This window comes from Anser cygnoides, chromosome 10 (assembly GCF_040182565.1).
Source record: "Anser cygnoides isolate HZ-2024a breed goose chromosome 10, Taihu_goose_T2T_genome, whole genome shotgun sequence".
NCBI lineage: Eukaryota > Metazoa > Chordata > Aves > Anseriformes > Anatidae > Anser > Anser cygnoides.
Window position 1 is genome coordinate 8,117,743 of NC_089882.1, and position 25,350 is coordinate 8,143,092.

The 25,350-nt window shown below is 38.4% G+C and overlaps 1 protein-coding gene across 1 annotated transcript in view; it reads right to left on the reverse strand.

Moving 5' to 3' along the window:
* Positions 1 to 25,350, reverse strand: part of TAFA1 (TAFA chemokine like family member 1) — a 313,943-nt gene that overhangs the window by 232,781 nt on the left and 55,812 nt on the right. Inside the window, exons 4-5 of the mRNA XM_048074312.2 lie at positions 16,508 to 16,602; positions 15,220 to 15,328 (exon numbers count right to left, since the gene is read on the reverse strand). The gene's annotated coding sequence lies outside the window, so the exon portion shown is untranslated. The remainder of the gene's footprint in view (positions 1 to 15,219; positions 15,329 to 16,507; positions 16,603 to 25,350) is intronic.

The following is a 25,350-nucleotide window of genomic DNA, read 5'->3' on the forward strand; positions in this document are numbered from 1 at the left end:
AAAGAGGGTTGGATTATTTTGGCAGGGAGGGCCAGATTGTTGTAAATACTATGATTTCCTACAAGAAAATCAAACACATCTTGTGCTGTGCGTTTTTGGCCTCGTCCTGGCACATGGACCAAATTTTTCTCAAATGCTGCAGGCATAATTTGGTCATGTATTTCTGGAAAATGTCTGTACAAATAATCATTTTACTGATCAACAACAAAGAGAATAAAAAGGAGGAGAAAAGTACTACTCACAGTATGGACACTAGCATGGAAAGCATGGAAAACATCTTTTTCAAAGTTATAGAGGTGGACAGTCCATCACTTGCAAAATATGTATACCCAAGATACCAGGAAAATTCCCACCGTGAAAGGCAGCGGCTGCTTTTGTAGCAATGTGTGAAATTTACACCAGCTGAAGATCCAATATTTGTTGTTGAATTTATTGAGCTTGAACCAAATCCCGCTGTAACCAATGAGAAGGATAAAAAAATAAAATGAAATAAATGAAATAAAAAATCCCTTCAGTAACTTGCAGAGCAGGCTTGCTGTTTGTGGACCCCTTTGGGCCATGTGACACGGATATCAGCAGCTTTCAAACCATGACCATCTGATTAATACAAGGATACTGACTCATTCTTGGTTTGTTGAAAAATCCCCTAAGTAATATGTGGCATATATTTGGTCACAGAACTGCCATGAACTTATGTAACTGAAACCAAATACTCTCCCAGAAAATTTGGGTGCGAGAGGGAGAAAATTGTCTCTTTCACTTCTGTGTCTATAGAGTATTGAGCCTGCTACCCAAATCACAGATCAATAATCCTCTGGGAAGATGATTCCTCATTGTGCTACATTTTGAGATAAATTCATGTAACATGGAGAGGCAGCCACAGGAGAAGAGAAAATAAAAACTCTGTATTTCCTTATGGCGGTTGAAATTTTTGCTGAACTTCTAATTTGTGTCTGCATTCAAAGGGTCACTGATTTAAATAAATTAAAGACATAAATCACATAAAAACTGTAATTGAGGAACTAATTTTTTCAATTTATGTTTACAAGTTTTATTTATTTCAGTGTTTTATGGCCTCAGCTGTTATTATAGCAGGACAATTTCTTCCTTGGGATTTCTCTCAGCCTTGTTCCCAGAAACATCAGCTACCCATTTCATCAGATTATGGGATCCTCATTAGGATCTAGCCGACTTTCCTGTCCAACTCCCCCTCCACATTGCAATAGCCCTTGAAATTCCCCTACCAGATAAGAAATGCCTTTCCTGTGATGGCCCAGACATCCCAGGGGCTGCAGATCTAATTTTGGCAACCAGTCTTATCATGGGCTTTACCAGAGCACAGCTGGGTCTGTAACCACAGTTGTGCAGCAGTCAGAGACGGTGCAGTATGATGTCAAATACCTTGAAAATAAATGGGATAAATGCAGACATAGCTAAGGTTTTCAGGGATCACCTGTGGCTGGAAAAATGAGTTTTCCCAATGCTCTCCAAGAAGCCAGTGAGATACCTGCAGTTCCAGGAGGTAGCGATGGGTGCTGACTGCTTGCACAGCTCCAGGCTTGCGGTAGCTTTCCAGATGCCATGCACAACCACAGCCCCTTTGCACCGGCCCTAACAGCTAACTGGGGAGTGCCAGACTGGGTGAAAAAGGAGCAGAATTAGATATTCTAAAAATGCAGATGTGACTGACATCCTCTGGCTTGCCATGGAGCTCAGAGAAGGAAGCAAGCTGTCAATGACACATCTGCTCACACTTCTCCATTTATTAAATCTGAAACAAAATTTTGACAGCAATAAACCAGAATGATCAGTTGTGTGTTTGTATTAAAACATCATTTGGATAAGCAATAACTGGTGATTGGTGTAAAAGAACATCTGTGATATTATCCTGCTATTTTTGTCTGAGTAACGTCACACTGAGAAAGGAAAAAAAAAGAAGAAAAAAAAAAAGAGGTGAAATGATCACATGTGATGGTTCAAATTTAGCTTTGTTAAAGACATACACCTTTTTATTTTCCAGCATAATTCCCATAGAATTAAGATAAAGACATCTGCTTTTTCTATGGAATAAAATAAACATTCTAATATTTTGGTTTGACTATGAATCATGGCCCTAAAACATTTTTGGTGACTACTTTTTAATCCCAAATTGATAAATTCATGCTCACATGATAATGTTAACATTGAGAATCAAGTCTTTGTGAGCCCTTGATCTGAATCTCTCTGTTTAGTACTAACGGGGTTTATTTTGTCTATGAGAAAAATAATTAACTATATCACAAAACAGGTCTGAGATGAACAGGATGATAGGAAAGAGATGTTTTTTTAAAGGTAAAGCATGCTAGCCTTTTATTAGGCAATAACAAAGCCACTTTGGTTACTGGTATCCACTGTAAAAAGTCAGAGGAAATTTACTCTGGCCACACCAAAATCACTTCCACAGTTGCATAAAAGCAAATATTTCCTTCATGTGTACGAGGGTGGGGAGGTTTAAAAGCATCTGTAGGACTTAAAGCTCAAAACAGTTTATGTCAGGAAAGAAAGTGATAAAAGATGTTGATTTTATTAATAATTTATAGAGGACCAATATTTATAGCTTGCTAGTGGGTGGCAAATTGAAGGTCCACAGTAATAAACAACTCATTAGAAACACTAAGCTTTAGAACTGTTCACAACTACATGCGAACCATTAAACGCCTTTGAAGGAATATATATGCATTTGTATACACATTTTCTCCTGCTGGAAAGAACACTGTCTCCTTGGCATCTCTGCAGACTCACTGCCTGCTCCGTTATTACCATTACTGAAGGGTGTTTGCAGCCAGCAGCAATAGTCCCCAAGGACCAGCGGGAGGCTGACCAGTGTGTGATCTGAAACGTGCTAGTGCGTGACCCTGACAGTTCACTGTCTAGATGTTGCTTCAGGTGTTTGTTTTGAAAAAAAATCAATTCTTTATGTTTAACCTGAGAAAGCATCTATTTACCCCTCGTAATTGAGGTTAACAAAGAAGGAGTATTGGGTCTAGAGCATTGATCTTCGTCCAGTGGTTAAAAAAAATACGACACTTGTTTTTTTTAATGAAGATTTAACTAATGGCAATAGTCCTCAGCAGTCAAAATCTCTGGTAAAATGAAAAAACAAACAAACAAACAAACAAACAAAAAACACACATCAAACATATCTCAGATGTAGACCCAAACTCTGCTTTAAGCATAGCTAACCTCTGTATCCCACTGCCCATTTGAGTGATGCTTCTGTAACACATTATAAGCTTTTTTTGCCAAATGTTTTGGACAGAGCTTTTTCGCTGCTTTCTCTGTGGATTTTTGAGGTATTAAATCACTGTTGTGGGAGCTGGAAACTAGGGCTAGTATCTAGTTCAGTTGCCAACTTCCAGTGGAAAATTGTTCACACCACTTACTTTGCTTCCTTCTCCAGCAAAATTTCTTAGCTGATGGTGATGTATGAAGATAATGTTTCCTACATGATAAAATTCTGAAAATAACAGATATTGAAGTGATGTCAAAGCGACCAAAATTGTAAGCTGAAAAAATTAATTCAAAGCCTAATGTTGTAATGCCCACATTGATCAAATTTCTACCACTGCCTACATTAAAGAGCTCCTTGATTTTGTGCATAGGTGGTTATTATTAAAAGACTGCCTTCAAAAAACCTTCTCTGTACACGTTAGATCAATAACCTGTCCAAGAAGCAGGGAGCTGTGGAAATGAGCTGTAGAAGGAACTGTGAAGATAAGTTATATGGAATAATTAAATAAAGAAGCATTGTGTATGACTGACAGGGAGAAGACATTTTTCTGAATATCTGCTCAACACTTAAATGCATTTTTTTCACTCTTAAAAGATGCTAAAAATTTCAAATTAGGCCTTTCTGTCACTGTGGTTTTGTTGCCTTTCTTAATTTGATCTAGTCTCAAGGGAAGGACTCGTTTATGATTCTATACAGTATGTAGGACTTCACTTACAGGAGGCCAGAAAAAGCATCACAAAGGTGTGAGAAAGACACAGGTACACTGCACTCTCCTGGCGGAAAAGGAGCAGAAAAGAAGTGCCAAGAGCTCATACAGCAATTGTAGCAGATGGCACTGCCTAGAGAAGAAGAGAAGAGCGGGTCAGGAGCTGGAAAGGGAAGGCTGTAGCCAAATGCTCCTGGTGGCCAAGAGCCTGAGCCCACCACCCAGTGTGGGGAGCCAGACCTCACCCTGATGGCCAAATTCCACCATCTCAGTAATCCAGCGTGCCAGCTTATTGATTTGATGAGAAATGGAACAAATACACATTTTCAAACATCACATTATCCTGTGAATTAGAAATGCCAACCTTCCATTTTATGTGCCTTTTAGAAGAGACTTCAGAACGTTAAAGAAGTAGAAGTTTATTTTGCTACTTAATGGCCTAGAACTCAGGACAGAGTGCATGTCTGAGTTTACTTTCCTAAGATGGCAATTGACAATATAAGTTAACATGGTATATGCTTTTTATTCATTTATGGGGAGCCCACAGTGATGAAACCACACAGTCTGAGTTTAATAGGCCCAACAGTCGTATTTATTCAGTGCACCCTATTTACGACAGATTTTAACAGTTGTAATACATGAGTGCCATCTCATTAGGATACAAGAAATTGGTCAGATTGTTACCTGCTTCCACATTCAGTACCAGGGAATAAAATGTTGTATTAAGGATGTGCAGTATGAATAGTGCATGTGGTCATTCATATTTCCTATTTCTTTTATAGTATAAATGAATTTATTATAAAGCAATGGAAAATTGAATGATTTAACACGTTCTGTATTTAAATATACATTAGCATGTAGTATATATGTCTGCACGATGTATTTGTACAAGTGTATCCAGTAATTTAATGGGTTTAATAATCTCGGAATTACTGTGATAGTAAAAGCATTATTTCTTTAGCCTCCATTGTTTAATAGAAATGACAAGCAGATCAGACATTTGAAGATGAATGGAGCAGTGTTGAGAACATTTCCCTTGGAAAAAACTCAATAAACACATACAGTTGTAAATCTCATCACTTTTCTTGGCAAAACAACATTAAAGAGCTGTTGTAAAATTATAAAATGTTGTAAAGTGGCCTTTTTAGGATTGAACAAGAATTTTGCGCTGTTCTGCTAAAGAAAGACAGCTTATCACAAATCAGTTGTTCCATCCCAATTCATAGAAATGACACACTTGTAACATTGGCTACCTTCTACCCCTAAACGTTAATTTTGTTCTAAAACACATGATATTTTAGCCAGACCCTGATAAACCTAGTACAAGCTGCAGTAGTGTAAGATCCTGTGTTTAGCAATGTATTTGGAATCACTCATAGGAAATAAAGCTGAGCAGAAAGGTATTGTAGGCTTGTATTAGGAGGGTGTATTATTTCCAGAAGATAAGGTGCACTACACATGCTCCTAATATAGTCTTCCGTCAATGCCCAGTCTGCTAAAACAGTGAATGGAAGTGACTGATCTACAATTTGCATTCTCTTTTCAGTCCATCAACACAACATTATTAAAACCATTGAGCCAAAACCCATTAGAACAGCATTCACGTATGAAACAATGCACAGGTCTGCTTGTTCCCATTTTTATGCACTGCTATAGGACTATAAATATTCATCGTAATGTAACTGAAAATTATTGAAGTGAGAAAAAAGAGAAACAGGGAAGCCATTTGCTTCAATTCATAAACAGCATCTGTTGGGAAGTTATTCATAGATTGCTTCAGGGCCTGCTGAGCAGTAAGCCCATGGAAAAGGATGCCATTGCAAGCAAATTGGCCAAAACTGCAATGGAGATGCTATTAAACATGATTCACTGACGGCCAGGGAGAATGATCAGGCACCAGCTTGTTTTATGTCTTCTTTTATCACTGGGACACAGAAGTAGCCTCCAGCCAAAGTCTCACACAGTTCAAATTAGAAGAGCAACCTTCTAAGTGTACTAAGGCCTAACTAGTGGCAAGAGAAAGTTGCATGAAGTGATATTGTAGTGAACATAGTTGTTTATTTGTCCCTTCCCGAGGCGTATGTAAAATCCCTTTTCAAAAGAGGATGGCCATAAACTTTCCTACTGTACAAACCTTTCTACTATATATTTTTGGTCAAAATGTTTAAATGTCTTCATGCTAAAAGGCAAAAAAATAAATAAATAAAAAAAATAAAACAGCCTAAAGGGCAAATGAAAATAAATTAATAAGCATATTTTAGCTTCTTGTTAAATTCTGGTTGAAAAGTGACATGATGCCAAAGAAACATAGATAGGGTAGCATGATGTGCAAGTCCAAGGAAGAGAATAAGTGCAAACATTTTCATGTATAGTTTATATAGTAAATATAAACAGAGAGAATAAAACACTCAGCTGTCAAATTTTGCTTGTTGATTTACAGAGCAGAGCTACTGGTGAGGCAAATCTGTTCAGTCCTTCTGAATTCAGTGCAAATGCTACTGACTTTTCAGCTAATGATCTGGCCCCAATTTTTTACTGCCAGTGGGACTTATCACATCACAAGGAATTTGAAAAATGCACTTACAATCAATACGTGGACAAATAATTTTCCCAGTCCCATTCTTCCTCTTGTTGCAAATTATTTATACTTTTAATTAACATCAGCAATTCACTGTCTGTAAGTAACTAAACCTGCAATCCCCTTATTAAGCTTCTGGAGGTTTGTTTGTGCAGCGTGTGCCCCACAACCTCCTTGCATTACAACCATGGGCCACGGTTCATGAGATTAAGTATTTCATATGTATTTGCTCTATTTTTCTGTGTTGTAACTAAGGCAAATAGCAGGAAATATGGAGCAACTCGAATGATTTTTGTTTGTCTATACCTGTTACTTTTGACTATTTTGAAATATTCCCATAAGCTATTTGCTCTTTTCACAAAAATCTCGGGGAAAAGGTGTTTGTCAACTGCCTGACCCGTGTAAGGACTTTCAGATTAGTGGCAGGCTTTAAATCAGGCCCACAAAAATGCCTCATTTTGCAATCAAAGATATTTTCTCCTAAGCAAACATTCATCATTTGTCCTCTGGTATTTGCTTTGTTGTTGTTGCTGGAAGTACAAACTCACCTGTGACTCAGGTGAGTGAAGGCCTCTTGCACAAAACATACTATTTGGTATACATTATTTGCATACATTATTTGAAGGATAATTTTTACTAGCAAACATATTTCCACAAATGAGGACTGTTTCATGCAGGGAAAACAGAAATAAAAAAAAAAGAAAAAGAAAAAAAAAAGATAATGTATTCACCAAGTACCCTGGAATGTGTTAACTAGTGGGCATCATTTACATCTATTCATTAGACCGGTTCTCAGGAAAGTTAAGTTAGCTCTAAATTATTCATTTAAAGGTTGACACACTCTCCAGGAACAGTAGGAGATGTGGGGGTGTTATAAATTTAAGGGGTAACAAATGCTCAAGCACAGAGAAACCTCTACTCAATCTTGAAATGAAAGAGAAACACGTTTAAAGAAGTTTCACCCACATGTTCTTTGTATTACTTTTTGCCAGAATATGCCCCTTTGATATTCATTTGCATGAGATTTTATCAATAAGAAATGTGACTGAGAAAATATTTGTGGACAATAAATTCCATATCTGAACACCTACAAGATGTGATGCACAACTTCAGCGCTGTCCTATTCAAGATAAAGAAAAAAGCCATTTGAATAACAGCACAAAATTAAACATCATACTCTGAAAGTCTCAAATCGGGCACAACTATTCAAATGTGTGATATTATCAAGTGCTAGTAAGGCTAAATTGAGAAAATCAATGTTTGACAAGCAAAACCAGATATTAACTCCATGGATTAATTATTCATTGCATGTAACTTACTTGTCCTTTCATCTCTCCACACCCAAGTTGTGTAATCTTGTTAATTCCTTAGAGAACCCAATTTTAAGCACACGAGAATGTGATCTGGAATCTGAGCATGGGTGTTGTAGCTCAGGAACATCCTGAATAGGGAATCGGTTTGGGGTTCAGAGGTGAACTGCCAGCACTGTTTTCAGCTCCAATGATGTAGAGTAAATCCTGTCACTGCCCCTTCTTTGTCAAGACTGGTAATAAAACTAAGGGCTCAAGTTCTTGCAGATTTAGGTCCCACATCCTCCAAGGAACTTTGTTTTGGGGTGTGTTTATGTTTGTCCTCTTACTCTTCCAGCACACAATGGCAGAAAGCATTTGAACAAAACACTCATACAAATCTCTGTATTCATAATTTCCCTACTCCCTAAGTGAAGCTTTGGTGAGAGTTCAACTGGAATTGGCATAGATTTAGACAAATTAAAGTAATTTTAACCATGATCAAAACATAACATTCTTGTTTAAGGAAGAAGATAATTAATTTTTCAAAAATGTTACTGCATATATTAGAACAGTTAGGAGCAGTTCTCATTTGTGCTCAGACCATTTATGGAGATTTCCATTCCTTTATTTATTCCTTTATTAAATAAGGGAGATGCCATAGCAACCCCTGTCACACACTTCCATTCGTGTATTGACTCTGCATTATTCAATCTATGTAGGTTTTATTGTGGCCATTGTCTCTCATTATGCTGCAGACTCTCCAAATCGAAACCATTCATCCTAATCCAGCATCAGGCGTTCTGAATAACCTGGGGCAGAAACACAGCCACCTGCAGGAGCTGCTGGAGGTCTGAAAAAATGTTACCTATGAAGACTTTCAACACATCCTTTCCCCTCAACTCCCATTTTGTACCACCTCCACCTAAAACACCAGGCAGCCAAGCCCAGTCATTCATTTGAATAAAGCAAGTTTACAGAGAGAGAGGGAAACCAAAACCAGTATACCAGTCAGCCTTAAAACAGTCTTGCTCTGGCACATTTCTATTAAAACTGTATGCTCCTCATAGGAAGCTAGTCACCTAAGCACAAGACATTTTATAAAAGTTATTTCTATCAGTATAATTCCAACTTTTTTGCATTATAAACATTTTCAGCCCAGAGTTGGCAGAGTGATTCTACTTCCTATGTTTAGTTCCTTATGTGATGCATATCGTACCCTAAAAAGATAAAAACTGTATCATCTCAGCTTTGTTGTTTAGGACTACAAGCAAATAGTGGTATGACAATAATTTTTCCTCCTCAGAATTAAAAAGAGCCTACACAATAGTCCAACAAATGACTTAACCACACAATGCCATAGCATTATTCATGGGTCTAAAATTGTATAAGCCTAAAACACCGGAGTGGTCCAGTACCCCAGTACCTATATCCTTCTGGAGTATGGCCTGAAAGTGTCCCATCCAAGCTGGGTACCAACACAATCTAACCAACACAAATCGTGTCTGTAGCTGTTCTTGGGCCATTGAACATTGCTCTACTCCATCCAGTAAGAAAGTTGGAGTGCAGCTACACATCCATGTTCATTTGTACAAGCCTTGCCTTTGCTCTCTGAAGATGGGAGCTACAGTGTACGCCAAGTCATTCCAGATGCCCCACGACCACGTGAGCCTGGCTCCAGGCCTGCCTTGGGAAAGGCAAAGTAAATTAGCTCAGACTTGGACGTGCATTAGTGTAATCCCAGGACTGTGTGTAGGAGAGGACACTTCCCACAGCCAGGAACATGGGGACAGCAAACTCTCAGGCACGCAGACCCTTGAAACGCACACAAGTGTTCAACACTGAGGAAAACTCTGGAAGACACTTGGGAAATCTTCCTTTGAGTTACTCACCTCCCCAAGGAACTAATGCTTTATTTTTTTCTTTTTTTTTTTTTTTTGCCTGTTAAGGTTTTGATGCTGTTCACCCACAATGTGAGAGAAAATTGGATAAGCACTTTTAATGGCATATGGCATGTCCATCTGTTAAGGATATGGCACATCACACATCTGCTTTCTGGCACTGGCCTGGGAGCAAAGCTGCTCCGAACTGCTAGCAACACTATCAGCTCCCTCTCTAAATAACAAGAGATGGCTTTCACAGAAAGCAAGTATCCAGAAGTCAGCTCTAACCAGCCCTACCTTGAATTATTCAAGCATTTCTGCCCTGTGCACACAAATTTGAAGGGGTGTCAGCAAACAGCTGTGAGTGCAGGTTTTGTCCACACAGACCTCCGCTTCCTACATGGGTAGGGGATGGAAGAAAAGAAGGAAAGAAAAAGAGAACATCTCTGTTGTAAAAGCTTTGTTCTCATCAACATTTCTTGACAAGCCTGATCCTGACCCTTCTCACCAAACAAGCTCTAAGTAAAAGCAGTGGTGACACTGTCCATTCCATTCTGGTTTTCTGATCATGTTCTAAATCTTAAGAGATCCGAATCTTAAAATCCCAGATCTGACTCTGCATTGCGAGGTGCCTCAGCAGGCAGCTGCATCCATAGTTTTACTGAAGACTTAAAAAACTTAAAGGTTCTTTCCCTTAATATTCACTACCCTTCCAGGAGGGAGACTCAGAAGGCATAGGACCAGGCAGTGATTAATTCTTAGGAAAAACTCACTGAGGCAACACCCAAATGTAACTAATCTCATTAGTTTTCTCCTTTGGGGGCAACACTTTCTCATGTGTGATGTCAGCCGAGGAAAGCTATGGAACCAAAAGTCTTCCCACCAAAAATTGTTTGCCAGGTTTAAGGCTCTTTATTAGAAGAATTTAACTCATCTAATTATATTTCTCATCTAAACAATTATGTAAATGGAAACAAATATGAGAGTTTTGTGTAGCTTGCTTGAAACACTCATGAAATACACAAAAAAACTTGAAACACACAAAAAAATAATAATTAAACACACAAAAAAACCACTCATGAAACACACAAAGAAAACTTGAAACACACAGAAAAATAATAATTAAAAAAAAATCTAATCAATAACCCCAGGGTAGTTCAGAAAGTGAATACGTAATCATAAAATATAGGAACAGTGTGTTAGTGGGGACAGAAAAAAAATCAGAACAAATGACATGGCTTCACCGCGTAACCCAGGAAACAAAAATATCTCATTCAGCTGGCATTTTTCAAAGTGATATATGTCAATACTGTTGTTCCCTTGCAGGTTAACTAAATCTATCAACAATGGACACGGACTCAGACTCGGCTGAACAGTCTCTTTTTTACAGCTTGCTTTCCTGAGAAAGTTCAATTTCCAGTACAGGAGGCCAGCAGTTTAAGAGAGTCACATATCTCTAACCTGCTATTCTCTGCCTGTGTTTGATTTTTATAAATTTGTGCCATTGTAGTCAGAGCTTTCAGCACTGAAAACGTGCAGTCCCTTTTGTTAACACTTTAAAATTTGAAAAGTCAGCAGCAGGAGGTTAAATCAGAAATTGCTTGGCCTTATTCTTCCATTCAGTGGAGGAAAAATAATAATAAAAAGAAGCTTTTTGTTAGTCAGAGAAAGCAAGCTGTTATGCACTGCAAACAGGACCAGTACAAGGGAAATTTAAACAATGGGCTGACAATTGCTGATCAGGATAGGTGAAGAACAGCATGTTTCTGAACAAAAAAGACTCAACTGCTTCTTCCCTTCTGCTTGCAAAGAGAATATGGAGTATCATATGGCTTTCTAGCACTGTTATTATACACAAACATATAATGGAACGTCACGTGCCTTTCTTGTGCTATTATTATGCATAGGTAAGGCTGAACACACAGCACAAGTTAGCGATTGTACAGAAAATACTAGTGGAGGGTTTCCCAAGGCATCTGGATGACAATGTTTGCACTCCTGCACGTGGAATATGTATTTTCACCGAAAGATTATTCATACTGTCCAAAAGCCTGTATGAAAGACTGTTCATAAAGGCCGTCCATGTGTCAGGTAAGGAAAAATACATTGTGCATTAATTGTGTTTATATTCTGCAACTCTGTGAGTCCTGACGATCTAAGTGAGGGAAGGATATTTTGAATATTAAATAATTCTCACAATGTAAGGCACTCAAGAGAACACTGTACCTGTCTAAACAAATTTCCCCTTTCTCATAGCTATGACCCAGGGACACTCAAACTTTTTAATGGAGGGACAAACTACTTCATGGACTGCTTGGCCTCTTTCCCTGCTTGGATTTGATGTTGTGCCAACTCGCTGTCATCATCCCCTTGCCCTCTAAGAGCATTAAGTGCCATCTGTAGCTCCAGTCAGCTTTTAGCATAACTAAAGTAACCAAAAAATAGACAGCAGCGGAAAGAGTTTGTGAAGGACAGAGCAGCACCAGCGAGAGCTGTTGCGGCTGCCCAGCTGTGGCACCCCCAAACTCCTCGTTGGCTCCAGCACCCAGCAAGCAGCTGGGGAATGGGTCCAGGCAAGAAGCCACCACGAAGCTTTGTGCTGACACGCTAACAAATCTAAGGCTGGTTAGTTTAATGCTGCCTTTGGTGTGTCTCCACTCTGTAACATTCACAGCAGCAACTGCAGCGTAGACTTACCCAGGGAGAGGCCAACAGATGCGGTGAGTTGCACTCACAGCTAGAAGTGCAAAGTGTTTGATCAGCTGTAAGTAGATAATTAGTTCCATAATTTAAAAGTTTCTGTTATTCCTGAGCATCCACGCTAAGCTGCAACTAGAGAAATGTTTCTCTAAATGCCAACTTGGAGAGGAAATCTCCATTCAGAGGAATTAATTTTGATTCAAGGAAGAACTCAGAACAGAAGAAATTGATAAGAATACTCAAAAGACACACACACTAATCTTTCTTTCTGTAAACTTTAAATTTAAAAAAAAAAAAAAAAGGGCAAAACAAACAAACAAACTGTTACATTTTGCTTCCCAAATCTTATTCAAATGATCTGGTAAAAAGTGACAAACAGTAAGCTAGGTGCTGTTCCAAAGCAAGTGTCTACATCTTTTTGCTGTGAAACTAGACCACAAAAACTCTGAGCCATTTGACAGTAGTGAACATGCATACAGAATACTGCTCGATCAAAGGATTGCAAATGGCACTTGCCTAACTTGTATATATGAGTCTATCTTCAGGTTTATTATTAGTAAACTATACTTACTGGTGTGCTGCTAGTGGACTGAAGCTAATTTCTATTTTTCTAGGTATAACCAAACATCCAGGGATACCTTGCTCATAGCACCCTTACACCAGCTCCATGAAAATTTTCTGTATGGAGAATAAAGGATATCCACTGCAAGCCACATTTTGGTTCCAGTGAGAAAATGATCATATAAGAACACCACCCTCTCAAATGCTCTGTGTTCTTTTCATACATCAATGACATTATTTGGCTGACTGTTGTGACAGAAAATATTTTAATTGTTCTCAGCTCCAGAGAACCAGCTCAGATATAAAAGAGTGAGATGGAAGTTACTTCCTTTGCACCACCATCATCCAAGCTGTTTAGTAAGTCTTAGTCTTGTGCAGGGAAATTGAAGAATCTGAAGTTCTTGAGGTGTTAATTTGGGCCTAATTTGACATAGAGCTTTCATTTCTGTTGTCAATGTGTGGGATAGAAAGTTTGCATCTTGACTTCCAAAGTACAAGCTGGAATTTGGAGAATGGAACAGAATATATTTCTAATTATAAACTAAATAGGTTTTATGTTGGATGATCGAGTGGCAAACACAAAACCTCATAAATGTCATGTTTATGTCCACTCACTGAAACAGAACAGCAATGTTAAAAGCTTGCATCTTTGACATTCTATTTTTGTAAGCCCTACATAGCTTTGCTGTACAATGCTTCGAAATGTTTGAATGAGACTTCTGGTATTTCTCTGCATCCTGTTGACTATAGCACTACTGTCTTTTTTTATTATTTTTTTTTTCCCAAAGCTTTTAATTCAAAGTGTGCATCTCATTTCAGAACATATAGAAAAAAACCTGATTAAAGCACTGCCCAGTGTGGTGTAACTGGCATTTAATCAACATTTACCCATTGTACTGGATCTCAGTACCAACAGAAAGGTAAGGGCTTTTGCTGTTTTCAAGTCATGCATATCCATCCATTTCTTAAAAAAAAAAAAAAAAAAAAAAAAAAAAAAAGGCACAACAGAATTTCTTCAGAATTGCACCGTTTTGTGTCCAGCAAAAAAAACATGGTGATATGAATCTGCTGCTTTTATGCATCTATCTGGAAGAAATAACTTAAAGAAAATGTTGGATTATCCTATTTATGCAAATGAGAATTTAGTTATTCAAGACAGAAGCAAATGAGTGTTATATAGCAGAGTTCAGACTATAGCTGGGAAATGACAAGGAAAAACTCATGCATTCTATGCTTGCACTCCCCCTCTATCTCTAGTTTTAAGAAATCATTGCCAAAAGTACAGTAAAATGATGTCCAAAAATAGTTGCTTAAATATTAAAGGAGCAGATTTGATCAATCATCATTTCTGTACTTTTATTCATTTTTGTTACTTTAGATAAAAGGATCATAAGGTCAAAGGAACTATAGCACCTCTTTGATACGAATGAAACCCCTTACAACATGGAAGTCAGTAGGTTTTCGTTCAATTTGTGGTATGAACTGGACTATAGACACAAGTGGGATAGTAGCAGTATCCTTTAGATTGTAGAGAGTGGCAGCTGCAGAGACATAAAAAATTTCTTTTGTAAAAATTATTTTGGAAATCAAGGGGAGAAAAATTGTGGGATGACTTCATTCCAATCAGGGAAATGATGCTCTGTGGAGCTTGCCATCACTGTGTGCTGCCAAGTAACCCATAGATACACCTAAAAAGCAGGAGGATTAAGCATGCTGTTTACTTTGCATTTCTTTATAGATTAGCTATGAGAAAGACCTTGAGAATTACACTTCGAATTCTTACTTTAGCAGTTGGCTTTGTGTATACAGTGTCCTATGTGTATAGAGCAAAAAAAATACTTTCAACCTCTATATCCTCATTTAATAATGTACAACGTTCTTGTTAGTTCTGTATTAATCTTTTGTAATTAGGACATTTTATCTCTTTGTTACAAAAATATAATAAATGAACTTTTGTATTCAAATTACTCTTATACAGCACAGCTTTTTGCTGTAAGAGATATGTAGCAAAGTGGCTACTGTGTCAGCAATGTCCCTTCACCACACTGTGCTTGCCCCACTACAGCAAATGGTAACCACAACGGTATTCTCCATTCTCCTATAACATACAGTCTTTATCAGCCTGACAAGAGTCCTAAATAGCCCAAGGAAAATAATTCCCAGAACAAATCCACTGTTTTTGTTTTAAATAATTAAGTACAAAAATAAGAGAGAGAAATTCCTTGTCTTACCGCCATTCTTGAGATGCACTGCTTTCCTGGCAACTTCTTGTCTGTAACATTTGGCAGTAGGGAGTAGTTTGTGTGCAACTGGTACACAGCTAAATTCTCTTCTTTACCTCTGTATAATGCATAAATAAGTTAGATAAACATGTCAGATCACAGAGCTTTTAGGGCCTGAATCTGGCTGCCAGAACTACTAGCAGTTCTCTTACCTAATGGTCATGAGTGCTTAGAAAGACTATTGTTTCTAAGACATTAATGACATCCCAAGGCTACTTCAGCTGCTACCCTATATATGAGTATAAATGTTTCAAGGAACATAAGCACAGTCAAGTCCTCTTAAAACCAAATAGATTGACTTAATTTGAACTTAAACATATGCTTAGAGCTATGCATACACTTAAGTGTTCTCCTGAATGGCATTTTCCCTCAATGAACAGCCCTGTTAACTTCAGTAGGACTATTTATATGATCATGTTCTTCCAGTCTTAAAGTATAAATGAATAAGCCATTAATCACAAGCCCAAACCAATGAAATACCATTATAATGAACCTATATAATGAAGTTCACCTTTACTCAGTTCTAAATCTATAATATATCTGTAAGGAATCTCAAGAACATAGGATTGCAATACTTAAAGAGCACTGAATATAGAATTCTAGAATCTGTATCCATAAATTGGATTTTATTCCCTTTTATTTGCTGGTGTATTTAAAGGATGGCTTGATGTCATTTCAAATATGGTTCTGCACCCAAACAAAGGTACTTCAGAGCAACATATCACTGCTGCTGCCACTAAAACAGAGGAAAGAAACAGTCTAGAAATGCAGAAGCATTTTTCAGCCTTTTTATAAAACACATAAGTTAAGTTGTGCATCAAGCTTCCCTCAGAGTTATTCTCAAAAATCAATATTATGAGTATTAAACAGGCTGTACAACACCTTTTGCTTAAGCAAAGGCTTCAGTTTCCTGTGAGCAATAGCACCTATTTGTTCCTATTCTGTGCATTAAGATCCTTTGAAAGGTCACTGCCATTGTCAGGTACCCATTTTGGGAAGGTGAACATTTCTCCTGGTCAAAGGAGCAACCAAACCTGACCAGAAGGAAGCTTCTGGGAATAAAGCACCTGGTGAACAGGAGGGAGTGGTGCTGGGCTGGGCAACAGGAGCCTACAGCATTTCCAGACACCCAGATACTGGGAGAAGCCAGCGGTCTTTGGAGATGCAACAAGGGCTGGGAGGGATCAGAGCGATATATATGAGATTTTAGCTGGTCTGCCTGGTTGCAAAGACTCACCCAGAGATATGGTAGAAGCAGGAGTAAGGAGATTTTATTAATATTCTGTCTGGCATCATCATCTCCAGTTCTCAGATTTATTTATATATCACCTCCTGAAATGAAAGAGAAAAAAAAGATTACATTTCAGCTCAGAGGTTCTATGATATTTACTAAAAAAAACAAAACAAAACAAAAAAAAACCTAAGGTATGCATACTGGGATTTGGGCACTTAATTTGTTCAAAAGTCTGAGTACTGGCACACTAGGAAGTTCTGTCATTGACTTCCAGGGCACTAAGATTTCAGCCATGCTTTCACAAGTCTCATCACTCCTACCTGTCTAGGAAAACAAAGTTATTCTCTTGGTCTGTATCTATATAACAACACCTGTTAAATTTGTTGTTAAAACTGTTAATTGGTAAGGTGTTAATCCTTTCAGAATAATACGTGATTTACTCATGCTTTTAACTTCTAGTGAGATTAAAAGAAACAAGGGCATGATGGTTAAATAGCTAAGAACATTGGCAGATTTTCATATACCTTTCTCCTACTAAAAGCAATATTGCTACTCCTCCTCCCACATTTTAGTAAGTCAAAGGGTGGAATGGAGGAAAGAGAGGAAGCTGTTAGGCTGAAGTGTTGTATAATCTAGCTAAACACAGAAAAGAAGAGAAAAGCAGTCTCTTAAGAGAAGTCTGAACAGAGAACAAAAAAGAGTAATTTGCAAGGCTGCTTCTAAACACAGACCCTGTAAAGTGTTTTCATCGCACTTTAGGCAACATTCCCTACTTTTCATTGAAAACAAGGAAAAGAAAAGAATAGTTTATTATTGCATCTATCAGCAGTGCTTGCAATGTTCATCCTTTTGACCTGGCACTGGGAGAGAGAGAAATGAATTAAAGTATTGCTGGAAAAGGAGGGGCAGGAATATCTGAATGGGTATTGCACTTTGCTAGAAGCAGTGAGCTGTTCATATTGCATTTTGGTTTTGTAGATTGAAATAATTGGCAGGGTGCTCAGAGCAGGTGGATAGTTATTTCTAGCCTAGTCTATTCTAGTCTAGATCAAAGGTAATAAATAAAGTAGAAAATGCACTCAGCCTCTGGGTCCTTATATTGGCTTTGGTTTTATTGCTTATGCACTACCTGCAGCCTCAACTATTTGCTTAGTTTTGGTGTGTAATGAATTGCTATTTTCATTTATGTCTGTAAGCGTGACAGAAATCATTACATCATGCCTTATATGAAGAAACCTTTTTTAATTTCAACCTGCTTCAACGACTATACTCAGGCTATTGTGCAGCATAATCATCTCTTATTACCGCACATTGCACTCCAGAACTGGCAAAGCAGAAGTGCCCTTTAAATGGAAAGCAAATTCTTTTCCAACTGTTTTCAATATTTGAGGTGAGCCTGCTTTTTGTCTGGTTTTCTTTCTCAAGACCTTCCCCTCCTGCTATGAGTATTACTCAGCTGAACAACTGTAGCATTAAACTTCAGGGAAAAATGTGCAAAAGCATCTGGGCAGGACTCAGCACCGTGTGCATCTGAGATGTGGACTGAAAAAATGGTACAGGCTGGATCCCTGACTGCTGACAAAGTAGCTGGAGGAGGCAAACAGAAGCAATTCAGTAAATAATACACAGTCCCTGAAGTGATGTATTCTGATGCTAGAAAGAAAAGAAAAAGCAATCAGGAAATGTGTTTGTCATGGTTTCTAATGCTATTCCAACTCATGAAAAAGGAAAAAAAAAAACTCATTTAATATATAACAGTGAGAAGCGTCAGCCCTGTTTTGGCTGTCAGAAAAAAAAAATCTATTAATAATACTTTCTACTAACTAGCTCATCTAAATTACTCTAGCTGCTCTTAAAGCTGATATTATTGGCCCCCATTAAAAGGACTGCCACGCTGAGGCCCAGGGATACAGCTTTTCTAGGACTGTAGTCCCTGGCTCCTAAATAAGTTCACAGCCAAGGTGATTCTGCTGTGTCTGGGCTGCAAGATGAATCCTGGGCTTGGGAGTGGAACTGGGCAAACGCATCCATAGGTTCATTATGCTTTCTGGCACAGACAGGTTGAAGATGTCCTCATTCAACTCCGGAAGATTTGAAACCTGAAGGGAACTGGACTTGAGTTCACTGGTGTTCTTTCCAGTCAGATCAGAGGAACAAATGAGTGCTCAGATTCCCTCCAGGTTTGCCCTTCTCTGGAGAGTTTCACATGTGGCCCCTTAGTATGGTCATTGGTGGTGATGAACAAGTCTGTTCTTGTGAGTGGGGTTGGACCTAGTGCAGACACGTAACATAAAAACTCAAAAAAAATCTATTATGAAGCAAAACGTTTTTTTGTTCTTTTGGATTCATCCTGTATAAAACACACCCATCCTTCAAAGGTGGACAATTTCTTGGGCAGAAGGTAGGGTTGACCGGGACATTTCCATTAGATGGAGAAATAGCACGTTATGATGCTCTTGTCTAGTCTACAGGCGCTGAATTTTCTCTTTAAATGGCCATATAAATCTAGTGTCAAAAGCAGGCAGCTTGTCAATGAATGAATAACCACCAGAGCACTGCACCATGTCACCATCCTTCGGCAGCTATAATACCTGAGAAGTACTCTTCTGAAGAAACTGGCAAAGAAGTGTAAGTTGAGGTTTTTGAAACAAACTAGGGGAAGTTTCATCCTTTTCATTTCAGTTAGCAAACTAATGTTCCAGCACAACTTCTTTAAATGTTACTTAATTCCCATTAAAAAAGTCTCTACAATGACCCTATGCTAAATCATGCATATCAAACAAACAAACAAACAAACAACAGAAAAAAATACAGCCCATAATCAAGACCAAGCTAAAACATCAGTACTTGCATGATTCAAATATCAGTGCTATGTGACTATCCTGAAGTAAATTTTCTTGCCATTTATAATGCTAGAAAAGGAAAAGCAGCACTATGGGCTTTCAAATTACACATTTCACACCTTCCCAGACCACATGAGAGAAGACAACCTTTCCCATCACAGAAGGTCATGATTTCCTCCCTGAAAAATGAAACAAAAACAAACAAACAAACAAACAACAACCACCAAAACAGAAAGTCCAGATAACCATTTTCATTTCTACACAAGCTTGATTCACAAACATTTCTTTCAGGCCACAGTTCTGTTCTATTCAACTCAGAATTCCAGATAACCTAGCAGGTTAAAAAGTAACCATGTTTTTTAGATATCGGTGCCATGCTTCTCAGGGTTACAAGAACACAAGTTGTTCTTGCAACAGGCTAATGCAACAAATGGGTAAGAGAGACACCATTTTCGGCCCTGAAGTAGACAAAACATACAAAGCATCCCCATCTATACAAGCATGGCCTCTCACTACAATGTTAAAGATAATATGGCAGCTGATAGGGATTGAGTACAATACTTTTTAGGAACACATCACTTCAACAAAACAGCAGATATTTGAAAATAGTCATCTTTCTCCCCCATGTAAAAAAAAAGATGAAGTGTTAGATATTTTTTCCTGTAATTTGCTTAACTGCTTAACTTGATTGATATAGATGAGAGAACAAAGGGTAAGGCAATGAAAAGCGAGCCATTATCTTTATTTGTTAGCGTATTTTTATTTTGAGTAAATATTTGCTTTCGATTTTATTCACATTCTTATGCTACAGAACATTTTTCAACAGCAAACAATATTTACTAACAAAAGACTTGTCATCTGAAATTTCACTCCCTGAAGGTAAAGAGGAACTGACTTATCCAGCAAAATGTTACAGGAACCTCTGTGAAATTGTAAGCTAGAGACTGACTGCACAATGAGCAATGTCCTGGAGAGTGCTAATCCTGGTCCCAGCAGCTGAGAAGCCATCTCTCTCATTTTGGTTTGACATTTTTTCGAGTATGTCAAATAGCAAATTAATACTTGATTTGTTGAGCAGATCCTCAGTGGCTAAAGTTTACTGAACTACAAGATTCGTTTTGTAAAGCAGTTGTTTTTTGCTAATTGTGCTGTGCTTCATTTAGGAAAAATGTAGAGCACAGTGAATTATGCCTAGGACGACAACAGGCATCTGGCTCTCACATTTTGATTGTGCCATTAAAAATATGTGGAAAGATTGTTACTCAGAAAGGAGGTTTTGATAGGCCTTGCAAGGAGAGTAGAAGCAGTGTGGAGAAACGGGACATCCATATGAATTAGATTAATTATTGATTGAAGAAAAATGCTTTTATCCCAGGGATATCAGCATCATAGGATAATAGTGGTATAGTAAATGCATGTTCTTCCCTGTTCACTGTGGCATTGCTTTAATTTCACAACTCAGTAGCCCAAGCATCACCTGAGTTCTTAAAGAATTGAATAATTGATCCATAATTAATGGATGCACAGAGGAGGAAAACAGTAGCAGGATGCCAGTTCATACAGCAGTCACCTATGGGGAATGAGCCTGTGCACCTGTCAAACTTTATGAAATTGTGTTATTAACTTTTATTAGATCTACATGCTTGTATACTGAAAGACATTTTTAAGAGCAAAAGTCATTTGAGACGGTGTCTATTACATATGCCATTTTTTTCTATGAAGAACAACTTAAGAATTTTGGTAAATGCACAAGGAATTGTGCACATGATGACTCAAATTCACTCCATGGCTGTAATAATCATGAGCTTTTCTTTGTACAGATGGAGTAAACCAGACAGGTGACACCTTCACATTGAAGCAGCCAGTGTATCACAAAAACAGCCACAAAGTATGTTAAATTTTATACAGAAAAAGTATTTGCAGCATGGAGGCTTCCACTCCACCCTCATCTTTTCCCCAGATCCTGCTTTACAGTCCCAAAAGAGCAAAGCCCTTGTTGCCTGGCCTCTGGGCATATTGTAGTATTACAAGCAAAATTCCTTGATTCCCTTGCATTGCGTGTGAAGGAGACTGACCTCCTTCCTTCCTATCAGCCCTCTCTGTGCGTGCTGTGTCAGGAAAGGTTGACCCAAAGGCTTGCTGTATTCTGGATCGTTCCCTGTCGCCGTGCTCATGCCAGCATTATGCACCCACATGTATGTGTGATCCACGACTACGGGCATGAGATCTGCAATTAGCTCGAGTTTAAAAGACTCAGGTTACCATAACACCCAGCTCTCAGATAGGAACAGATGGCATTTATAAATGCACAGAAACAAGAGGGTAATCCTCTGAAGTAAGTTTGTTTCTGTAAGCCTTTTAGAGTCATATGAAAATGATAGAGAGTATTAATCCACCGGTCTGTTGAACAAAAGCTGTTGAACAAACAGCAAGCTGGCTTGTCCTAGTATCTTTGGCTTTTAATGTGACTTCTAGCAAACGAAGACATGTTTAGAAGCCCATACAGATAGATATCTGTTAAGACTACATTACTTGTTTAGCAGCTTTGGCTACCGACCTGAAAGCTATCATTCAGCCTCAGGCTGGTCTCATCACTTACTTCTTTGAGTGTGACTGAAAGTTTCCCAAGCAGAGGGACCTCAGAGCACTTCACAGGAATCTCCCCATCCTGCCAAGCACTGAACAGCTCCTGCAAATCTGCTGTATACTTCAGAGATCAGCCAGCAATGTGCAATTGGAGGACACAAATGAATTGAGGCATGCACTGTGGAGACCAGACTGAAAACAACGTTCCTGTCCAGCTTTAAGCACTGCGAATCTCTCAAAGCCTTAAACTGACAGCAGTTTGCAGAACTGGATTCTAAAATAAAGACTCGATTTTCCCTGTACAGCAGATGGAACTAAATGACAGAATGTGGATAAATATAGAGGACTAAAAAATAAAATATCTATTTGAGGCAAATAAATCACCATGCTCATAACCATCCAAGGACAAGATCTGAAAGGTATGAGCCCAGCAGAAGGGGCTGAGTGGCATTAGCCATCTCCTCCTGATTCATGTTGTGTCCCTCAGAAAATCACAGGCGAGTTGTTAGGCACTTCCCAAGCACCTGCATAAGGAATACTTCAAAGACACCTTGTGGGTGGCCATGAGTGGTAGGATGACATACAAGAATAGCAGTGAATTGCAGCCAGGCAGCTTTTCTGTTCATTGACTGGGAACAAAGTTGGATCGCAGATACGTGTAACACAAGAGCCACTTTGCAATGAGATGGCGAGCAGTGAGATCGCATTAGGACTAATGGCAGTGCACTTGCCCAGGAGTTGCTGTGATGGGGTTCCTCACTGATCTGATGAAGAAAAGCACCGCAACAACAGGCGAAGGCACTCTGCCTTTTCCTAGGCTAAAAAATTTCATCTCCGGGCTTCTTGAAAACTGATGGGTTAAGGTTACATTTTTTGTTTGCTTCGTGCTTCTTGTTGATGCCAAAATTCAACAGTAAATAGAAACTAAATGTAACCTAACTGCAAAATGAACCTGCCTCATTTAAAAGAATGTGCCAGGAGTTGTCCATTCAGTTGAAGCATAAAGATGCAAAGTAATTAACAGAAATACAAGTATCATCTACGTTAAGGAGATGGATTCCTGTCAGGTGGGTGTATACTGTTTCAGTGTGGATAGCCAGATGCTCTAGTCATTCTTTTAAAGGACCTAGAACATTTATAATGATTAATCACATTTCTAAAGCAGTAATGCGTACTACCATCTGTTCAATTAAATCTCATACTTCCAGACATATGCCAGTCAGCTCGCAGGGGTCAAACATTAATTCCCCTCTTTTTACATCGGAGAAAGATTGGTTTACACCATTATACTTCTTACTCAGTCCTTCTGGTTTTAGGTACCAACCATTAATAGAAATATGACTGACAGCATGACAGGAGACAGAATTATTTTAAAATGTAGAGGTCTGACCTCAGATCTTGTCTTCCCTGTAACCACTCTATAATTTTCAATCACCCATCACTTTGTGCCTTAGACAGCTGTAGGTATCCTACCCTAAAGTGAACTAAAAGAACAAACTCAACAGGTTATGAAACACCCAAACTGTTCAAGAAACATTTTCTCACTTCTTCACACGCTTGAGCTCACATGCCCAGAGGCCTCTGTTTCACTCAGTGTAAAAAAGGATTTTGACAGGGTTGTATATATCACCCAGTCCTGCCTGTTGCATGAGATTTGTGACTATGAATTTTAGGTTTTCTTAAATATGCCTAAAGCCTTTTTCACCCATTTCCTCGTGCTAGCTAAGCTCTGGGTTAAACATGCTTAAAAAAGTAGCCTTAGGGATTTTGAAGATTATCATCTCCTACTTTCATTTTGTAGAGGCACTAAAGTATCCAGATATTTTAGTACTGCAATTAATGTAAACTATTGAAGCATATTGTTATGAATTAAGTTTCAGATTGAACTTAAAATACCACAAACAGACTTGCACTTTATTTATTAGTATTGCTTCTGGTTTGTTTGTGTTGTTGTTGTTTGTTTGTTTTAACTTGTTTTCTTGCCTTAATACAGGAACTGTATTAAACTGACAGAGTCAGTTGCTGAACTGAGAGTGTTCCACGATGCAGTATCTCAGGAGCATTCCTGCCCTCCAAGCCATACAAGTTGTTTGAATCCCAGACGCTGCTTTTCACAAGGAGTGTGACCTAACCATACTGTCCGGCCAGAAAAAAAATGATCATTTAACTTGCAATGATTCCTCTCCAAAGTGAGACAGTTTGTTCTAAAACATAACTATTTCTCAAAAATATGTCCAATTAAAGTACATCAGGTTTCTTGCACAGAGGAGTTGCTGAATGTTTTACACACAAAAGGAAGAACTGTTTTAATACCGTATGTTTGCTGTCAAGATACATCCATTTCTTACATAGATAGTGCTCACAAATTGGCCTTGTTGCCTGAAGGAATATTACTGTGTTTACGTGCATGTATGAATCTGATGGCTAATTTATGTTAGAGTTAAATTAAGCAGATTTATTATCTAGCTATGCCAGAGTCAGATCTTCATACTAGTCAGTGCTTGGCAATTTTGCTAGAGTAAAATCTCTTCTGAATTTAAAACTTTAAAACTTTGAATTTAAAAATTCAAACCGTGTATTGAAGGAGAACGACAATCCACAGTAACTTCTATTGAGGTCCTTACTGTCAAATACTCTGTTTATCTTCATTAGATGTGGGAACCCATTTCTTTTCCTGTGTCTTCTCTATTTTGATAGTGTTAGTATTTAGAATAGGCTTTCATATTGAAAATGGTCTGATCCTTCTATCCAGCAATGGACAGCTTCAGAAGACAAGGTAAGAAAACAGTTCTGGAAGAGCCTTGGAATAATCTGAACACTAACCTTTTCACTGGCTGTCTTCATCAGGTACTCAGTACCAGCACTGCTTCTAATGCTGGACCATTAATCTTGAGAAATGTTCCTTCTGCACACAGAAGTGAACTATTATGTAAATCTCCCCAAAAGTATTTCTAAAAGTCATACTAAATGAGACATTCAGGCATCTAAAAATATCTGCAGGGCTGAACAGTTCCCCAGTCAGACCTTCACACCCTGTTCTGCTGTCTACACTTACTTCTGGACATGCCATAGGTGCACTAGCTCCATGCCGGCAGGAGAATCAACTTTAGATCCTGATGTTTAGGTGGAACCTATTGTGCTTCAGTTTGTGTCCATTGCCTCTTGTTCTGAAGCTCTATTTGGGGCAGAAGAGGAAAGATCCTAATAACGTTTTGAAGCCAGAGGCCCTGGAGATCTTTCTGAGATGCAGAGATATGGCAGAACTCTTTGTTGATGCAAGTATCACTTTTATCACAGTTTCACTCTTTTGTCATTCAAAATTTAACACTGTGACAAACTCTGGAGCCCTGCAAGGGAAAGAATTCAGCTAATCCTTACTGTTAGAGGAGAGGCCTTATCATGGCAGATGAAATTTTG